General features: G+C 37.0%; 1 long non-coding RNA gene across 12 annotated transcripts in view; it reads left to right on the plus strand.

Moving 5' to 3' along the window:
* Nucleotides 1-22,137, plus strand: part of LOC110397308 — a 297,352-nt gene that overhangs the window by 64,845 nt on the left and 210,370 nt on the right. For all 12 annotated transcript variants that reach the window (XR_002437684.1, XR_002437685.1, XR_002437681.1 and 9 more), the window contains one exon: nucleotides 2,109-2,285. This is a non-coding gene — a long non-coding RNA (uncharacterized LOC110397308). The remainder of the gene's footprint in view (nucleotides 1-2,108; nucleotides 2,286-22,137) is intronic.

The following is a 22,137-nucleotide window of genomic DNA, read 5'->3' on the forward strand; positions in this document are numbered from 1 at the left end:
CAAGAACAGATTTTAAAAAGAGTAGCAAAAGACTTCAGAAAGCACAGACACATGTGAGATCCTGAGCGTTTACATGTGCACGTAGAGCAGTTCACTGCTTTTTGGGATTTGTGACTGCCAAGCTACTTCATTATAACTGCAAGATTTCATATATGTGCATGGGAATAATGTAATTAAAACCAAATTGAGAATCTGGCCCATAAAATGTCACCTGGGCACTGATCACTCTTTACAGTGTAGTTAAGTAAACTAGTTCCCTACTGCCACACACCTATAAAGTTATGTTGCTTCCATCAGTTTGCTGGCTGCAGATGCTGCTGTATTTCCGAGGTGTGATCCAGTCAGTGACATTCAGACAGCTGCTGGCTTGGCTCAGGTAGGGCTGCGGCTGGTCTGCCATGGCTTCTGGGCAACCCAGCAGTCCAGCCTGCAGTTTGTTACCTCTTGCTGACAAGTGCAGCGAGGATGTGAAGAAATGACTGAACCTCACAAAAGCGCTGTGGAAGGCTGAGTTCCCTTTGTTGCTGCCTCTGCTGCAGAAAATAAGCCTAGGGGGTTAATACCAATAGTTTGGGACTGATCTTCATGAGTTTACTGAGTTTCTCAGACTGAAGGAAACTTGAACCGATTTGTCCTTCTCTACCAGTTTGCTCACATCGGTTTGTTTTTGTACCTAACTGAACAGTGTAACTGACTAATATGTCTGAGTGCTGCACAGTAACCTGCTTTTTCTGCTTTCATTTGTCTTTTTAGTGGAGCCTCACATATTTGCAGTTTTCTTGATTCTACTTACTAGGCATGCTTTAGAAGATTTCCAACATTTCCTAACATTAGAAGGACACACATACATACATTTTTATTCCCAGCTCTGTTTTGCATGGCGTGTTTTTTTAAGACTACAGCCAATGTCTTAAATTTCTGTTAAAACACTGATCTAAACAGTGGAAAATATCTTTTTCTAAGTCATTAGCTATCAAGGTAATATTGTTAATTATATCTTTTAAGCCATAAAAAAGTATTGATGATTGAATATAGAAACTTTATAATGCGTATAAAGGAACACTTACTGCTCCTGTGCAACTTATGTCTGCCAGGTGAAGACTTGTTCTTGAGGGTTCTTGTCACTCACTGGCAGTGACATTGTGGAAATGGAATTTCTATTTTTAGGGGTTTGTTTTTGTTTTTACACCTGGTCCTTCTGACACGTCTTGCATACTTGGCAGAGCTGAGCCTGGCAGCATTGCTTACTTTCTCTGAGAAATAAATATTCAACTTTTTTTATTTTTCCCCTCCTAGAGTGTATGTGAAATATTGAATATGCTTTAGCTACACCACTTGTTGACATGGCTGTGGATAAGAGACCTAATGCAAATGCCTCTTGGTGCCAGAGGGAGATATTGAAAAAGGCCTTGTGCTCATTTTAGAGCAACAATTTGACTATAAAAGTAACCTTTACAGTACTTTGTCCTTTTTTTTCTACTGCGGTCTTTTATTTTTTTCATTTGTGCATCTTCAGAATTAAGTCTATAAAAACAGCTGTATAACAATATATATATATTTTAATATAGAATATTGTAATAAAGTAAATATGAAGTACTGAATAGGAAGCACTTTAAAACACATTCAGAAATGGCTGGAAATTATTTCCCCAGAATCATCTGCAGTATAAGGTTGGTCTTTTAACTGTGCTGTATATGAAGACTTTTGATTTCTCATGGGGAAAACAAATAAACAAGCAGATACATGAATTCCTGTAGAAAAACTGGTCATAATGAGACTATTTGTTGGTTTGCAAGCCAATTGATAAACAACTGTATTTTAGGGCCACTGGGATGCAGTGGAGAAATGTCTGGAAATCATGAGACAATGAGAATTCCAGAGCGCTAAAATATGTATCTACATTTTGATAGTGGAAGCTGAAATAGCAGTCTCTAAACTCAGTTATTTCATGCTATGATTTTTGAGCAATAGAAGCAGTCAGTATTTATGTTTGTGTCATATAATATTAAGGACTAAATATTGCATTGAAACAATTAAAGGACGTCATTTGTATGTTATTTCTGGAAGTTTTCAGAAATTGTTAACAGATGAAATGTTTTACATTACAGGTGCATATCCTTAGAAGCAGTGTTTCTCTTCTGGGAGTAAGTTGGAACTGTAACTTAAAGGAGAAGAGTATGGGGTGGAAGCAGATACACATTGAGAAGGAGAGCAAAGCCTGCAAATCTTCTGCCAGCTCCTTCTGCTCAACCTGGGACCAGCTACGCCCATGATTCCTCTCTGTAGTGAGTAATTGTGCATTGGTACACTTGTGTTATCTCCTGAAATGCAAAAGCCGAGATGTAATCCTGACACTTCTGGTTGAAACCGAGTGAGAGGGGAAAATGTTGCAAATTGGAACATACGGCAGATCATGGGAGTATGTGCCTGGGGATATTAGTCAAACGTAACATCTGGGCTATTGCAAAAGATATATCATTTCAGATTATGCTATAGCTACTGAAATAAAAAATTGCGTTCTACTAAAGCCAATGACAACTTCCTGAAAACTGAAAATGCATTAAACCAAATTAATCTTTACAATGAAATTACAAATAATATGCAGCAAGAGGATTTTGTTGATAGTTGAGCACAAAAGAGAGAATGATTTTAACACCAAGGGAAAGGAGGAGGAAATTAGAAACCTTGGGTCTGTAAAAATGAAGTAGAACAGTGGCAGAGATTTACAGTACAGACACAAAACTGATATGGGTTGCTTTGCTTTGTGTTTTGTTTTGTATTTTTGTATTTTTGCACCAAAAAATAGTGCTTCTGATACAATTTATTGCATTTTGCATTTGAAAAGAGAAGAATTATTAACTAAAAAAAGAAAGAAAATAAAAGAAAAATGTGTGTGTGCAGGGGGGTGGTAGGGAGAAGTGTGGAGGTTGTTAGTATGAGAAAACAATGCTTTCCATTTGGACAGTTGTTTTTTTGTTTTTGTTTTTTTTGCCAGACCTACTCAGGAATTTGTGTAAAACAGAGTCACAAAGTACAAAATCTAGGTCTCTGAAGCATGTGTTCAGTTACTGTCTAAGTTTAGGAGAATCTAAATGTCATATTACATGAAATTATTAAGATATAATATCTCTGGATGCCCCAGAGAAGCTGATAAGTTTATCAGCATTTGACTTGATACTGTATAGGAAACTGCACTTAGACTTTATATTCAGGTATTTTGATAAGTTGATAGCATGTGTATTTTAGGGCCTTTTTACCTTGTTAGGTAAAATAAACGAAAATCAGACTTAAATGCTATCCTCTTGTGAGCTATCAGTAATTTAAACCAAAACAAAAAGCCTCAGCTCCACAAAATGATGAAAATATTTTGCATAATATGGAAGTGCAAAATCTGAAACATGAGTTCCTTATTACGCTGAGGGATACTTCAAAGTAGATTTCAGGGGAAAAAGGATCTGCTTATACAATTCATCTCCATTGATCTGATTTCCTTTCAGTTAGTAATAAGCTGCATTATTTCAAGTAGATTGGTATGTTTGAAGATTTAGTGTGCCTGTGGTTCTTAACGTAAACATGGCAGAATGGGAACAGATAAACCAAAAGCTCTGGTGACTGATGCAGTCTGGACATTATTCAGGTACTACAGTAGCATGACATTAACAACCCAATTTATTCAGAACATGTCTTGAGCTGCAGTCTGTGTTTCTGAACCATAGCCAAGATTAGATTGCAGTAAAGGAAGGTTGTTCACTTGGCTGTGTTGCCAAGAGATGATCTTTTAGTTTTCATTCACCAAAGACCCTTTCAGAAATGTCCAGTAATACTTAAAAGCAAGTAGACAGGAGATACCAAATGAAAATGAAAGAAAAGCAAGTCCAGTTGTATTGATCTCTTTACAATAATCAGTAAAGTTAATTCTGCTTGAAATTTGAAGGATTTAAACCTTTCAGAATGCCTGTGGGGGGTGGGCAAATCCAGAAACATGCAGAATCATGACTGCACTTTTTGAAAAATAGTCTCATAAATGGAAAAAGAAAATGGAGGAGGGTTTTGTGTGCATTTCTTTCCTCCCCTCTTTCCCATGAAGTATTTTCACATTCTGGCAATCTGACAGCAGAATCATTTTTCTTCATCAACATGTTAAAGTTATAAATCCTAGAACCTAAATTATGCTAATTATTCCAATTTGTCACAATTGTCAGAAGTTTCAGGTGAATGTATTAGAACATAGCTAATGTGGAAACATCTGCAGAAAATGGGAGAGCCTCTGATTCATTGAGTCCATCTTAGGTATAGTTTATTTAAATTTTGAATTATTTTAGTGAGTAGTAGGTACCGTAGTTATTAGTGATCTTCTGTGCTCATTTTTCTTTGACTTGAAAAAATAACTTTATTAACAAAAAGATGCATACTTAAATCCATACATAAGAACAATTGTGTTGATTTGTACTCTCTTTTTATTGCAGTTATTGAAACATACATTTCTTGTATGCTTAGGGCTGACTGATGATCAACGAGTGTACCTCACAGTAGTTGTCAAGGTTTAGAAGTTTTTCTTTCTGCATTTCTCCAGACAGAAAACACATAGAACACTCCTGAGGTTTTGTTGTATATTGTTTACTCTCAGAGACTATGGGTTTTAGACCACAATTGCACACTCTGAGAGCACCTTTCACACAGAAAGGTTAGTGTTCAGCTCCCTTCTCATGTTCCTCAATACTGGGAGTAGAAGCCTGTTCCAAACCCTGCCTTTTTGATGGTTAGAAATTTTCTCTAAATAGGTAATCTCTGTTTACTCTTTCTTGTTCCAGTGTTGCCCCTATAGTAAGTATTTGTGTAAAGAATGCTTTTATGGGAATGTTTCTAGATTGTTTTCCCAACCTTTTTCTTCCTCTCTCAATGTCAGTTTGATGAATGAATCTGTTACCTACTGTTGTATTCAGGTTCATTCTATAGTCCCTGGGAAGTCAGTCTCCTGTAATGCTGTCGTTATTTGTAGGATCCATTTTTAAAAAATATATAGGTCTCTTAACATATCCAGCCTATTTAGCGTATCTGTGTGGAGTAAAAGGGAGGAGGAAAATGGACATTGCTAAGCTTTCTATACAGTCTTTGTCAATTTATCTTTCTTATTTCCTTCCAGAAAGTAATTGTTTGATATTTCGTTGTTCCCCAACAATATGTTGGATGTTGTGTGTCCTTATTGTGCAGAAGATGTTTTATTATAGGCATTTTCACCTTTACTAGGTGGCATCTTTTAATTTCAAACCATGTTATTATATAATATCATTGTCCAGGATAGGTTATCTAAAATCACATACTGTTGAGTAGCTGAAAAATGTTCAGGAAGTTAAAAAAAAAAAGAAAAGAATGCTAGATAGAAAATTTGCTATTTAAACAGCATCTTGAGATGGAAAAAGAAGTATTTTTGGTCTACGTTTAATGCTGTCATACATCTTCTGATGTTATCAGGTCTGCTCATTCTAGGTGAATCTGGTGAGGATATATGCAGAGTATTGAAAAACAAGTATGTTAATTCAGTATTTTTGTTAGTTTAAAAGTAAACATTAATTATTATGATAGAAAGCAATTGGGTTAGATGAATGTCAGCTGTACTTTTGTTAGGGACTACCATACTAAAATACGTAATATTTCTGCAATCGTGTAAATTTAATCCTCCTTAATGAAACTGATTCATAGATCAGCAGTATAAAAATGCAAAGGCTTCAGTCCAGGTGCTGAGGTTTTTATCAGGAAAGGAGCCAGCCTGGAGAATCAGAGTTACGGTATGGGCTCTGAAAATGAGGCTGATGTTGAGTGGAGAAAAGATTCTGACTATTTGTCTTCCTAACAGACTTTAGAATAGGAGGTGTTAGTGCCATAGGAAGTATAATTTTCTTTAGCATTTTTCTTAATTTTCTTTGTCCTCAAGTTCAGTTCAGCTCCACAGGAGAATGAGATTTGATGGATAAGAAAGGAATTGATTTTGTGCAACTTCCAGTTACGTATTTGTATATGTTGTTTTGAAAATTCAGCCTCTTTCTCTGAAGTGCAAGAGAATGTAGTTTGAGAATGGAGACAGTTGTTCCCACACTTACCTTAATCTCTTGGCTAACAACTGCAGTTTCACTAAAGCTCTAAAGCTGCAAGAAAGGGATCTTAACTTCTGAAATAGGAAAAATTTCATAGGTGGAATTTTTATTCAGGCCATTTATAACTGTGTAGAAATTTATTCAAATACTTAAGGTGATTACTTTTAGGCCACTTTCAGAGAAATGCAAATAATTTCTTGAAAAGCAGTTGGATATTTTTACTGTTGCTCTGAAACATGAAGCAGCAGGTGATTTAAACCTATAAAGCCCAGAAGATGAAAATAAGATTTTAGGTAGAGATGTCACTAAATAGTAGTCATTCAATAAGTATACATGATACATAAAAACAAGGAGAGAAGTTTTCTTGAACCATCATGATTATCTCTTCATCATCGAAAATAAGCATTTCTGTATATCAAAGAGAACTTCAGTTTTGGCAGCTCTTTTGTCTGTCTTGAGCCCCTTGTTAGCTCCACGCAGGGCTGATGGTCTTCACAGTATCAGGAAACCTTCTTGTGAAAGAGTGATTCAGTGGCAAAGACCCTAAGAGTTTTAATGCACTTTATTGCATGGCTCCATTTTTAAGTTGATAGCTGTTTCAAGTTTTGATTCCTCTTTTGGTTGAGCTACTGAAGATTTGCTAATGAGATGGGGGTAATATAAAACACAGTAAAATCTTCAGAAAAAATACCAGATAAAACAAAACAAAAAAACACAACCCACCAAAACAAATACATTAAAAAAAAAAGTGTATAGCTATATGTTTTTTTAACAAGGTAATTTAAATAATCTCTTAATATCTATCAACTCACTTCTGCTTTTCAGTTATTCATGTAATTTGCAACATTTAAACATAGTTTGCAAATGTCTTTGGTTTCATTCTCTGTGCTGTAATGCATATTGCTGTTGCTACTATTAAGAATTATTAATAATAATTCCTATAAGCAATGCTGTAACTTGCGCTGTGTGGTTAAATTTTTGATCACGCAGATAGAAAAGTAATTGTAAATGAAGAAAAGTGTATACACTCTGCCTCCTCTCTGAACGACGACAGTAAAAAGAACCCATGTGGCAACAGACTGTCAGAGTTTGTGTGGCAGAATATCTGATGATAACAATTCAAAACACAGAGTGCAAATACATTTATTTAGCTTCTAGAAACACTGCCTGTAGTACAACTTTCTCCATTAACAGCAGCAACAACAGAATGTCAATTAAAGGCACAGAGCCATACTCTATTTGTGTAATCCAATGGGGAGTGTTTAAAACATTCACTCTGTCATATCTGAAGTGACTATTAAGAGTATTTATCACGGTTACAAAGATGAAAGGACTCATACTTTTCATTCTCCTAATCCCATTTTCAGAGTGCCACTTCTCAGAATCAGTCAGACGGTATTTCTTATATCTGGGTTTTGCACATGCATAGGAACAGAGAACTTTTTTGTTGTTGTCTTACAATAAGTAGCTATTTTTCTGTATGGGCATTAGATTCCTGAGAAATGAAGGATAAGAGCAGTGTACATAACAATGCTTTATCTTAGCATTAGCCGAGGTTATTTAGGGGTCTCCTCTGCACTTTCAGCAAAATCTGCTTACTGGCCGTAAATATGTATTTCTAGTGCCTAGAAGGAAACGTGAATTGATTCAGTCCAAGACCTCTCTTTGGACTCAGGCTGCTCTCAAACTTGAAAAGACATCCAGCGTACTTGTGAGTGCCACGTTTGTAGTAGTCTATAGATGACAGGCCGTTAATTGAATGCAATAAAAAATAATTCTTTATCCTTGTAGTTCAATTATCACCTTCTGCATAGACAGAAAAATCACACAGTCCTAATTTTTTAACAGATAATTCAAAACAAAGATGCAAGACTCTCAGCTAAAATGGGAGGATACAAAGTATTCATTTGTGGAACACTGTTCTTTGTGTTTTCTGGTATTTCTCATGCAAGTAGGTTGAACAGCTGGTTTATCTTCAATGTCATGCTGCTAAATGCTCTAAGATGTAGCTGTTAAATAATGGCACTCTTCTCATCCTCTGGTGATTTAGCCATTCCAAGATGCACACCAGCTTTGACAGATCAAGTAGTTGCTACATACATCTTTGTTTAAGAGTGACTGTTAAGGAAGGAGGAAAAGACAGTAGCTAGAAACAAGAATTGTCAGTCTGGTGGCATATTTCTTTAATCAGCACAAGGACTTGCTCAATATGTTTCCTGAGGCAGGATATACGGTCTGATAATCCTTAGCCAACAAAGTGGCTGTGGCGCTATGATCTTGCTAGTGATGTGCACTGCATACAGATTACTTAAATTAATCTCCTCCATTGTGTTCTGACATGTGCTTCACAGAGATGAAATCAGACAGCTGCCTTTGCCAGCTATATAATTCTCTTTGTTAGGCATCTAACCAGAGTTCATCATAGAATCATTACGAAGTAAAAATGGAAAAGATACTCAAAGTATAAACAATATAAATACACCTCCTAATGAATATAATTCAAATTAAATTGGATTAAATTGTACTTCTGATTAGTCTTATTCAGCATCACTATACATTGCACTAGTGCCATTTCCCCTTCATATGAATGTTTTGGCACTGTGTAGTGCCTCAGGCTGCAAGGGTCTTATTTTCTGCATGTGTCTGACTGTGTTTTCACTCATCATTGGAAAAGTAATTTCATAGTCCCTTCAGATCTTGAACTAGATGCTGTCACTCGGTCACAGAAGGCCACCAAACTGGTCGGGCATGATCTACCCTTGGTGAGGCTGTATTGGCCGTCTTGGATCACCTCAATGTCTTGCATGTGCTTTAACATAACTTCTAGGAGGACCTGCTCCCTGACCTTCCCAGGCACAGAGGTGAGGCTCACCAGCCTGTAGTTCCCCAACTCTTCCTTTTTCCCTTTCTTAAAAATGGGAGTGATGTTTTCCATTCTCCAGTCACCAGGGACTTCACATGACAGCTGCAACTTTTCAGATATGATGGAGTGTGGCTTCACAACCCTGGGATGCACGTCCAGCCCCACAGATTTCTACACATTTATCCTCATGAGGTGGTCTTGAACTTACTCTGTTCTTACAGTGGGGGGAATTTTGCAATCCTGACCCCCACCTAGAGATTCAGGGATATAACAGATGTGAGAAATCGTTTTGCCAGTGAAGACTGAGGTAAGGAACTTGAGAACCTCAGCCTTCTCCACGTCTGTTGTAGCTAGTTTTCCCTTTTAATTTATGTGAGGGGGTACACCCTCCTTGGTCTGTCTCTTCTCATCATAGTACCTGTAGAATCTCTTGTGAATTTTCATATCCCTTGCCAAGTTCTGTTCCAGTTGTGCCTTGACTTTCCTGATCTGGTCTCTCTACATCCAGATGGCATGTTCAAAAGAGAATTGGAAAATTCTGTAGAAGCAGTAGATGATTTAGAAGACTACAGCTAGTTCTGCTTAGCAGCAGGAAAATATTCAGTGTTCTGGAGATGTGTTTCAGAAAGTACTTTGAAATATGGAAAAAATTGTTTAATTTCAGGAAGTGCTCTTCTTTCTTCTTAATGGCCACCACTCAATAGCCAGTTAAAATTTAAAAGCCTATAAAATCTGCCATTAGATGGAAAATTTAGAAAATAGAGTAGCATTGTATTCCAAATACTGCACTGGTAATTACATATTGGATGGCATAGCTACTAGTGCTTATTGACTTCTTTGTTCTTCATCTACTCTAAGTGCTTAAAGGAGAACAGAAAATGTCACTGCTTTCCCTGAAGGTAATTGGAAAATCTAATTTATCTTACAGACTTGCAGTGAAGCTAAGGGAAATAAATTATGGTGTATATTTTTCTACTCTTCATGGACTACCACATGTTTCCAAAGCAACTGTCAGCGATGGCAGCATTTTAAAATGAGCAGTGAACATGCAAAATAGTAAAGCATGTTAGTTAAATTTGGCTTCAACTGTACCATTGAGACAAAGCTGATTTGAAAAATTTACAAATTATAATTGTATTTGTATGACATAGAAATTTTGTAGATTTTGAAACTCCTTTCTCTTTAGTGAAGTACATAATAACTTTCAAGTGTACATATGTTTAACTTTGATATCTGTTAAGTGGCAACTTCCATTAAAAAATATTGTAGGTCAGTAACAGTATAAACACAATCATTTACCTTTATATACCAGTAAGTATAAATTATTGAACAATTAGAGAAAGTTTAGATACTCTAGGATAAAAGCAATTTTGATCTCCCTCTAAAGGAAAAAAAGAAAAAAAAAAGAAAAAAAGTTGAGTCTTCTTTAATTTCTCTGTTCTTTTTTTTTTCTGAGGATAAAAAAGCAAACAAACAAACCAAAATGAAGTCTGATTTGTGGAAGATAGGCCTTCCACCAAAGCTGTAGAAGTTATACCAAAAATTCAGAGTAATCTTTGTACAGCAAACGTAGAATTGACTGAAAATTTGCTTTGTTTTGTCTTTATTTTGTTTCTTTTTAATTGAATATATTTGTTTTGGCAGAGTTTATCAGTCTTGATGGTAGATGACTGCAGTGTTTCTGCTGAAGGGTGCAGTGAAATGCATCGTTTCTTGTAGAGGTGTTTTTTTCTTTTTCCCCTGTAAGTCCTCACAATTCACTGAGGGGTCGTGGAAGAAAATTGGAATTGATTTAACTGGGAGATGGCGATATAGCTTAAGCAGAGAATTACTGAAAGAAAAGAAAATTAAAAAAAAAATAAGTATCAAAATATTTTTTGTGAGACCTTTGGAAGAATATCAAGGTTGGAATCCAAAGAATAATGTGTTACAGTTTTCTGTAGTACCATGTCAGGTGTGGAACAGAGGAGACTAGTAATTTGTGTGTGTGTGCAATTTCTATTTGACTTTCCCTGCTTGTTACATTTTTCTTATATTTAGAATCTGCCATTTCAGGATGCTTCGTTCTGCTTAGGGACCTTAACTTTCCCAAGCTGTATAACAAAGACTCCATCCATGTGCATCTCCTTGCTGTCAAATCTCGAAGTTCTGACTACACAGATGCTATAATTATTTGAAAGGCCATTTATATTTTTGAGTTTGTTTTTCCATTCCTTTGTTGAGGGAGGATACATTTTTTTAACTGTTGTACATCCTTTTAATGAAAGAACATTCACTTTTAGGATTCTATTACTTGTAGTCAAGAAATCTTAAAATGCTTGAATGCTTAAACTACCAAAGACCAGAAAGTTTTCTGAAAAATCGTTGCTCAAAAAAAAGTGTGTGATTTAATGGGCAGTTTTGTAGTGACACTTTCTACATTTTATGGTATACGCATATCTACTTTTCTGTACTTAATCTAGTAGCTGTGACAATCCACACTGAGAAGTGAACTCATAATTCATATGTTATCTCCACAGATTTTACTAGAATGTACTTCTTGAAATAAGGATAGGTCTGAATTCTGAAATTCATTTAAGAAGAAATAGAGAAACGAATGCTTAGTTAATTATTTAAATGTAGGCTGACAAGTAATATATGTAGAGAACAGCTGAAAGGAAATACCAGTAAAGGAATTCTAACATCACAAAATGTCTTTTAACAGAGTTTTGGAAGAATATCAAGGACTGGAGTGAGAAGGGCAATGGATTATAGTCTTCTGAAATATTTGTGTGGTGCAGAAAAGCTTCATGTAGTGGGTGTGTGCACAGCTACTGATTCCAAAGTATGCTTCTGTGATGTGATGGGGAGTAAAAGTTGAGAAACAAGGAGTGAGAAGTCTGGCACCATTCCACTAGTTTCCTGGGAAATGAAAGTTGTGGAGAGCTAAGTAAATGGAGGGAAGTGAAAATTCCTTAAGTGAAAATTCAGGACTTTAAAACAAAACTTCTCTAAAAGCACAATCAGCTCCTTGATTAGTATATGAAAATTTGTGTTAACATTTATGAACAAAATTTTACCCATAAAAAAAGAACTCCGTGGTAGTAGAAAAATATTGTGAAGAAACAAAATCTTAAAGCCATGAGCATATAAAATTGAAGGTGATGTAATTTAAAACAATCCCTTGAAAGAAAGCATACAAAAAGCATACTGCACACCCCATAAACTTTGTAATCCACTTTCTTTCCATCGTGTCCTTCTCCCAGCTTTACCTATGTGAATATTAGATTTCAATTTTTTTTTAAACTTCTCTTGCTAAAGCATGCTAAGCCTATTTTTGTTCTTTTAGTGCTAAGTACGGTAAATAAATTACAATGCGTTGTCCTTTCATAGACAGTCAGTGTTGGCATGGGCATAAGTATTTTTCTTTGCATACTCTAAATAATTTTTGCAAATAGTTTCCTATATATTGGTATATTCTTTTTTTTTATCTTACGATGCTGAAAAGTCTCAAACTTATTATAGTTTATGCTTATATCTGTCATACAATACAAATATAATACTATATTTTACATCTAAACCATTTTTACATCTAGAAAAATATCTCTATAAACCAATGCAAAGGCATGAGTCAAAATCATGTTTCTACCTCTTCTACTTTATCTGTGTATTCATAGACAGGCTGTCAGCTGACCTCATATCTTTGTAGTACACTGAGTTAGTGGCATGAGTTATGTAAATTCCTTCAGAAGAAGGAAAAATGCAGTGAATGGCCCTTTAACACTGCAGAAATAGTAAGTCAGACTTTACAGAAATAGCTGTGCTATTTTTGTCATGTTAGAGAGCATGTGAATACGTTTCTCATATCTACAAGGGGGTATGCCTTATCTGTAGAGTTTGGGGATCAAGTGTTAGAAGAGATTTGTAAAACAATTATGAGTTTGTTGTTATCAAAATGAATAATATATGTTATGTCAGAGACAAAGCAGCTTTCCCAGATTTTATAGGACACTGCTAATACTGATCCACTTATACCAGAATAAGGACTTCTGTTTTCTGGGGTTGAATGATCTGAATTTTCTTTTTGTCAGTGCTGGGGAATACACCGATCAACTCTGCACAGCGAAAAAGAAACTGGCAGATAGTCATAGCTGTGCCTGAATATTATAAGACCAGGGTAACCTGACTTCATTATAGTGCCGTGCAAGTCCAGATACCTGTGACAGTCTTTGATATACAGAGTTGCAGACTGTAGGAATGCAGCTGCTGAGGAGAACAGGAAACCAAATAATAATTTAAAAAAAAAAACACAAAAATGAGAGGCTTTTGCTGACTCTATAAACTATTGAACTGGATAACCCTGGTTAACACATATCTCCAAATATTCCAGCACATTCGGTTGTTAATAATTGTTTTGGTAACAAGAACTCACAGAAACTGCCAATAATTTATAAATTGAAGACAAGGCTGATCATGTGAAACCTCTATAAAGATTTTCATCATTTTAATTGTTGAGAAGCAGGTTGCTCGGCAGCACGTAGCTACTGATTTACTAATGATTTATGATGTAATGATGTAATCCCTAGATACGTGGAATGTGGTGTTTCTAGTAGAGTTCTGCACTTAACAACATGTGCTGTACACAAAATTAGCCTGGATAACGGTATTGTTCTCTTATACGCTTGGTCGCATAGACCCTGTATCCCTGGGAGCATGTATGCTATATAAGATGGTGTGTTGCTACAATAAAATTGGACGCATCTCATATTGAGTTGATCGTGCGTTCCCCACGCGAGTACCGGTAGGGCAACCCATTGGGGATACCGGAGCGTTCCCCAACATTAATTTTCTTTAAAATGTAGATTTTGTAAAATGTGAAACTGGAACACTGGCATAAATGTGCCCTTTTTCTTCAAGAATCCAGAACTGCAGTGTCCTTAGATGGTGAGAGCGTGCTCGGGATGAGTTCACTCAAGTGCATTAGGTACCGAGGCTTGTAATATTTGAGTGAGCTAATAATACCAGTAGGTTAGACAACATAGGTACCAGTTTATCTTTTTGTAGAGATACATACTAAATATAAATCTAAGTATCTAGATCTGTTGGGTACAGTTACAAGTATAAACAGATCTATAGCATTGCAGGAACATCCTTAATCTAAATGAGAATATTAGAAAAAAAAACTGGTATCTTTATTTCTCCTTACCTGTTTCATAAAACTACCATGAGATTTCAGCACAGGACAAGCTAGAATAAGGAACCATACAGCATTAGCATTTCACTAAGATTTCTGAGCAGTGAGGTGGCGCGTAATTTTTTCCTGTTTCAATATGCATTTCTTTGTAGAATTTGAGACATTAAGTTTTTCTTTGCTTAAGTGACTTAGAATTTGTCATGCTGGACTTCATTCCCATAGACCTTAAAAACTTAAAAAATACAATTGTAAAACAATCCTCCTAGGTACTATGCAGATAAAATCCAATTGTGAACACTCTTATCACAAAACACATGATACATGAGTGCCACAGGCGAGAGAGCACCAACTAGGCAAACTGCCTTCCAGATGGTAAAGTCCCAGATTTTGGGTAATTACTTGAAATGACACAGCAAAGGGGAGGGAAAAACAGCAGCAACAACACAAAACCTTGCTATATATTATCTTAAATAAATAAGTAAAAATCCTAATTCTTAGCTGTTCTCTTGCACTTAAATCTTAGGAAGCTGTTATTTGAGAGAATTCATGACACTGAAACACTCTTGGCAAATGCATGGTAGAACTAATTTCTTTTACAACTGTGTTTAAAGGGAACCACTTGGCAGCAATTCTCTCAGATTGCCTGAAGGTGAAAGAAGCGTTATTTATCTCTGGTGTGCTTAATCATCATTCTATGTTTATGAGACTATAAAGACATCTGTGTGTTTCAGTCCTCTGAGAGAGGCTCTTGCTCTTCATATTCTGACTGCTCAGAGTTGTGCAGTGAAAATATCTGTAGGTGTGGACTTGCACTTAGTGTAGTGGAGAGATCTAACAGCAGGGTGTCATTTTTTTCCCCTAATTTCTCAGTTTATTGTCTCTCGCTGTAAAACACATTGAGTGCAAATGTGTAGAAACAGAGCTGTACAATAATACAATGCAAAATGTTCTGTTTTCCTGTGTTTTTGTTACTGAAAGCATTTATCCAATGAACAAATGTTCCCACAATGTGTCTCATAATCTACAAATGTAGAAGTGAGTTTTGATTTTCACAGCATTCAGTTCTTAGCAAGCTGGTAACAATGTCTACCCAGAAATGCCTTTCCTTCTTTCAGCAAAACTTCTTGAGTACATCCTCCCAAATTGCACAGGTGGTCAGCAAACCATGTGCACGTTTTTTCTGCTCACTGCATTCTTTTACTTTCAGTTTTTGTTTTGATGATGAAGCAGATGGGAATGTGATTTTCTAAACATTTCTGCAAACAAAAAAAAAATGGGCCAAAGTGCTCATAGGCAAAGTGTCATGGAAATGTTCTCTAAGAATGCTGCAAAATTGATGTACAGAAAAGTAGTTGTGATTGGTAACCAAGGTGAAGAGAACTAGTCTGTAGCAAGCTTGTGTGAAAGGTCTTTGGAATACATCTTTGTTGTATTTCAGGATTTGAAACATATGGCCTTATGAGCATGAAATGGGGTCTTTCCTATCTTGAATCTTGTATTACTGTTCTCTGCAGGTGAAATTAAGGTAAGAAGGTCAAGAAAAGAATCCTGCTTTTTTGATTTATTAAAATCAAGATGCTCTTCTACAGTCCTTTCTTAGTAGGTATAATTATCCGTGTAAGGTAGTAAGCACTAGGGAATCAAATTCTGTTACTTTTAATCACATTCTTTTCTTACTATTCTGTTTTATTCATGTCTTAGCTCTAAGATATTATATTAACTTAGTTAACTTCAGAACTTTTTATACAAGTGTGGATGTGTGTGGAGGAGCATTAACAAGTATTCCCTGTTAGATGTAAAAATTTCTTATATAATTCAGCTTGTTCTTTTCTAAGCAACTTAAGGAAAATCTGTGAAAGCAGCAGCACAATTTAGGCAGTGCCTTCCACAAAATATGCTTGCAACAGTTTGAACTAAATTGTTTCGGATCATAATACAGATTTTGCAAGGACCTCAGGACTTCTGAACCCTTTCCTCAATTTTTAATTAGTGTTAAATGACCTGAAAAAGAAGTGTCATTCATAGCTGTGCATAACTTGGTAGTTTTATGCATTTTTTAGCTTTAACCTACTTGCCTTTAATCTACTTGTTTGTCAAATTTTACTTTGTGTTTGGATTGAGCTAGGTACAAGAACTCCACGCAAAATACTGGTTTCACCCAATTTCACACTGAAGCCATGCAAAACCCTCAGAATTTGAGTGTTTTTGATGTGAAACCATAAAGTAGCTTGGCCTAAGTTCACACAAAAAGTATGTGAACCTTTCAGTGAATGTGGGCTGAGTTCCCAGTTTGTAAGGAATCATTAAGCTGAGCAGACTTTTTGTGTAGAGTTGTATTTATTGTACGTATTTTGCTTCGAACTCCTATCAGCACATTCCTGAAACCTTTAGAACTGTTTGGACTTCTCCTCATAGGCTTCAAAACACGCGACTATTTCTTCTGTAGAAATCAAAGGAAATTTTTGAGCAGCACTCCTTTGAAACTGCTGACAGAATGGTTTTCTTATTCAGTTGACTTATTCAGGTGACTTATTCAGTTCCTTATGTCAACTAGTGTCTGAATGCTATCCTACTGAATGCTGTAAATCAATATGCTCTTTTTAGTGAAAAAGAAATGTGGAAGGAGTTAAACCGGTTACTATGAAAACCTAATTTGCTATTACTTGCAGAAAAAAAAACATGTTCTTTCTTGAATGAGAAGGGCAGCCATGTCATTTTTACTCGAGATGAAAAGATAATTTTGAATGCCACATGATTTCAGGAAAATAGTGTGAGTGTACTACAAAAAAGTTAGCATTCAGGCCAAGTTCTGGATAAAGTATCATTAGATGTGTGAAAATAACATTCAGTCTGCTATTAAACAATTAGATTTGCTGGATCCAAATGCACAGATGTATTCATTGAGTGATAAGACTGTTTGTCACCTGTGAAAATGGCTTTGTTGTACCTAAACATAATCCAAAATAGTGTGTGATGTTTGCGTTAGGTCAGGAGAACTGTAGAACTGCATACTATCTCTGTCTTTGTCATCAAAGTGCTGTGCGACATAGATTAAGTTCACATCATTTGTGTTTACGTTCCTGTATTTCTAACAAGAGAATCATGTTACTCAGACATCCTTACAATTGGCTTGGATGAAAAGCATACTCAGTGCTAAATGCTAATCGTTGTTGCTGTGGTTTTCAAATGTGAACTCTATTTATTCATAGCAATGGAGTTCACAGCAGCGTGAAGTTGGGAAACTGCAAAGAACATCTAGCATATTATTTTCCTGCTCTCTGCTAGCAGGACAGACTCCATATCCTTTGCCCTTTTTTTAATGAATGCTAAAACTTCCCTTCAGTGCCATTCATGAAGATAATCTCAATAGTTTTCAGTTGTTTAAACTACTTTGAATCATAGAATCAGCTAGGTTGGAAAAGACTTACAAGATCATCCAGTCCAACCATCCACCTACCACCAATAACCCCACTAAACCATGTCACTCAACGCTGTATCTAAATGTTTCTTGAACACCTCCAGGGACAGTGACTCAACCACCTCCCTGGGCAGCCCATTCCAGTGCCTGACCACTCTTTCAGAAAAGTAGAATTTCCTAACATCCAGCCTAAATCTCACTTGGCGCAACTTGAGGCCATTCCCCCTCGTCCTGTCACTAGTTACAAGAGAGAAGAGGCCGACCCCCAGCTCACTACAACCTCCCTTCAGGTAGTTATAGAGAGTGATAAGGTCTCTCCTGAGCCTCCTCTTCTCCACACTGAACAATCCCAGCTCCCTCAGCCGCTCCTCATAAGGCCTGTGCTCCAGACCCCTCACCAGCTTCGTCGCCCTCCTCTGAACACGCTCCAGGGCCTCAATGTCTCTTTTGCAGTGAGGGGCCCAAAACTGGACACAGTACTCGAGGTTTGTCCTCACCAGGGCTGAGTACAGAGGGACAATGACTTCCTTACTCCTACTGGCAACACTGTTCCTGATACAAGCCAGGATGCCATTGGCCTTCTTGGGCACCTGGGCACACTGCTGGCTCATGCTCAGCTGAGCATCAGCCAATACCCCCAGGTCCGTTTCCTCCACACAACCATCCAGCCACTCTGCCCCAAGCCTGTAGTGTTGCCTGGGGTTGTTGCGGCCAAAGTGCAGGACCTGGCACTTGGTCTTGTTGAACCTCATCCCATTGGCTTCAGCCCAGAGATCCAGCCTGTCCAGATCTCTCTGTAGGCCTCGCTACCCCCAGGCAGATCAACACTTTGTGCCAGCTTGGTGTTGTCTGCAGACTTAACGAGGGTGCTTTCAGTGCCCTCATCCAGGCCATCAATAAAGATACTGAAGAGGACAGGCCCCAGCACTGACCCCTGGGGAGCACCACTCGTGACCGGTCGCCAACTGGATGTAACTCCATTCACCACCACTCCCTGGGCCCGGCCCTCCAGCCAGCTCCTTACCCAGCAAAGAGTGTACCTGTCCAAGCCACAGGCTGCCAGTTTCTCCAGAAGAATACTGTGGGAGATAGTGTCAAAGGCTTTGCTTAAGTCTAGGTAGACTACGTCAACAGACTTTCCCTCATCTACCAGATGGGTCACTCAATCATAGAAGGAGATCAGGTTGGTCAAGCAGGACCTGCCCTTCACAAACCCATGCTGGCTGGGCCTGATCCCCTGGTTGTCCTGCAAATGCTACATGATCTCCCTCAGGACAATCTGCTCCATAACCTTCCCTGGAACTGAGGTCAGGCTGACAGGCCTGTAGTTCCCCGTATCCTCCTTACAACCCTTCTTGTAGATGGGAGTCACACTGGCAAGTCTCCAGTCTCCTGGGACCTCTTCAGTTGACCAGGGACACTGATAGATGATAGAATGATACCAAAGTGTTTTCTGTTGTTTTTATTTTGCTGTTTTACTAAACTTGTCAGTGTTACTGGTAAGTCTGTCTATAAGAACATTTTATTCTAACTGAATTCGAATTCCTGTGTCACATCACTTAGATATATATTTAGGTCACTACTGGAATTTGTGTGGTTGCTTTTGTCCTGTACATCAGAATGCTGTTCCAGTTTATTTTCTTCAGGTTAGTCTCTAGTGCTTTTTTCTAAACTCTTTATAATATGTAAAATTCTCCAGCAACTTTTTAATGGTAATAATATGTTTAAATGCTGTGTTTATTAAGTGAGAGTCAATCTAAAAATGTTTACATGAGTTAAATCACACATACGCATTACTAACATGGAAAACAATTGCAACAGAAATCAAGAGTGTGCTCCTTGCATGTTAGTTTGCTCCTGCAGAGAGAAGGAATGTAGTGAAAAGTGAACACTTCTTCAGTTCCTAAGGATAAATACTAGCTCCGCTGCATCAAAAATGCATTGTTTCATTTTGACAGAGTTAAGAATAAATTCCAGGAATTTCCTACTCCTTCTTTGACCTGGGCTTTGGAAGGAGATGATAAAGGAGGACAAAAAATAGCAAGGTACTCATTTGTTAGATACATCAAAATACGGATATGAAACAGTACCTTTTTCTGCTCATGCTTAGGCCTGTAGGGAGTGGGATTCTGTGAGCGCATCTTTCAGTACTTCCTGTAGTATTTGCTGCACAAAGGAGCCTGCTTTCTCTTATGTTGCTCAAGTGATACTGTTGAAGGAAGATCTAAGGCAACCAAATTGATACCTCAACTCATGTCACCTACTTCTGCTAGAACTCCTCAGTATTTTAGGAAAGTGGGAACTGGCCTGTAGAATGCTGTGGGTGATTTCTACAACAGAATGGAAACAGATAAATTTAATCCCTTCCTAAGTTACATTTTCCTTGCCCATACTGGCATAGAAATGCGGATGCACATGTGGTACTCACTCTTTGTTGTTACAGAGAGCTGTTATGCATATATTGTACCATATCCCATACTCCTAGCATCCCTTTCTGCTATACTTGAATTGCTCAGATATGCATTCATTTTGTTGTTGTTAGTTGTTTTTTTTGATTGTGTGTTTTGTTTTGTTTTTTTTTTTCCTGCCTCATTCATTGTTGAGCCAAGCTGAAATACAAAATTCTCCAGTAAGCAGTAGTTCTGGAATTCTGCTTATAGCACACGAATATGTAGGAGCAGTGGTCTCTTATAAGAGAGAATTAGTAATCTACCATGGCAATTTTTTTTTAAAGCCAAAAATGTGATTGCTATAATCCTCGTCTATTCAGTATCTCCTTTGCTGCAACTAGCAACCAAAACTTAAGTTGAGATTATTAAGTGTGAATTAAGTTGTTTATAGATAGATAAAGCCATTGATGATTACTATGCAAATTTCTTGATGTTTATAACCTAAGGCACTTGGTCTTAACAAGTAATAGTAAGTTGGTCCTACTAAAATAGTTTAAAGTGGAGTTAAATGAAAGCGCTGGTGCTTCTGTTTTTTCCGTTTCAGGTATGTGTCCTTGGTTTTACGTGTGTTCTCTTGCTGTCTTCTATATCTGTACCACCAATACTTTGGCATCCATACAATAAAAGAACATAATATGGGGATATATGATGTGACCTGGATAATGTAATGTTTTGATATTTTATCCTGTGAAACCTTATTCTAGATGAGCATTAGGATTTTCACATTACATGAACTGGTTAACTAATATAGTAATTAACATTAACAAGCTAATATTTAGCATTAGTCAGGATATTAACATGAAGCTTAAAATATTTAATCTTTTTTTGCTATCTTACTTACTCTTAATACCATCAAATTTAATTAACAAGTTCTTCTTGTTAAGGAAGTTATGACTTTTAGGGACATGAGAAAAAAACAAGCAATAAATTTGGTCTTGACATAATAGATTACTCTTTACAGCTATCTAGTCTGAGCTAGGTTGTCATCATAATTTCACACCTGGGGCTCAAAAAAAATAGTCTGTCTGTTGCGTATGTACAAATTATGAACAAATTGAAAGCACATTCACTTAACTAAATTCTCTATAGAAACTTTTGTTTAAAGGTGACATGACCACTGCACAGTATTTAGTATGTGAGCAAACTGAAAGTTACTGATTACTGGAGGTACTCCCAGCACATCTGAGTACTTTAATGTAACACAAATGTAATATGATGATTATTTCTCTTGAGATTACTGCTTTCTGGAGCCCAGTGCTGTAATTAAATAACTAAATTATAACAGATCTGATGGATGTAGTAGTGAGTTACATTGAACCAATCATGCTGAGAAACAAATAGGCTGAACCAAAAATTATTATCTGCAACTAATTAAAATGGCATGGAGACATGCAATTACAAAATAAATGCTAATAGACTTTCTTTAACAAAGATCATGCAGTTCATTAAGACTGGGATTTTGTTGGTAAATATTAACTAGCACTTTTTAAAATACCTAGTGCATAAAGAAGGGAATATAAACCTTTAAATCTGGCATACCATGAAACTTTATTTCATGTTAAATTTACTTGCACGTTCTGTGTATGTCACTGGTAAGACACAAGTACTGGTAATGAGTTAGCCAATGTGTTGAATTCACTCACTTATTTAAAGTGGTAAATTAAGTTTTGAGTTCTCTTTGCTTGGAACAGTAGTGTAGCGACTAGAAGGACTAACGCGATGGAAATAGCAAATATAATATACAAAAGGTGGAAGGAAAATACAGCGCTCACCTGGATCAGAAGATTTTGGGCTCATAGTAAAAGGCTCCCACAAAGGAGGGATCTCCAGGAAGAGATCCTTCCTTAGGGGCAGTCAGCCCTTAAATGAGGCCTAAGAGGGGTGGAGCCTGGCTCCACCCCGTCTGGTTGCACAGGTGAATTGCCTTCACCTGTGCTCCCAGGGCTGACTGGGTCTTTCCTCCAGGTGCTCAATCAGTGGTTCAGGCCATGACTCAGCAGTTCCCATAGAAGTAGGTAATTAGAACTTGTCAGTAGAGCCATGAATGAAACATTGGCATGATATCTCTCAAAAAGCAATTTAGAAGTATACAACATAATAAAAGGTGATGTTGTTTGTATTGGCAATTTAGTCTTTCTGTC

Source organism: Numida meleagris, chromosome 4 (genome assembly GCF_002078875.1).
Source record: "Numida meleagris isolate 19003 breed g44 Domestic line chromosome 4, NumMel1.0, whole genome shotgun sequence".
Lineage (NCBI taxonomy): Eukaryota > Metazoa > Chordata > Aves > Galliformes > Numididae > Numida > Numida meleagris.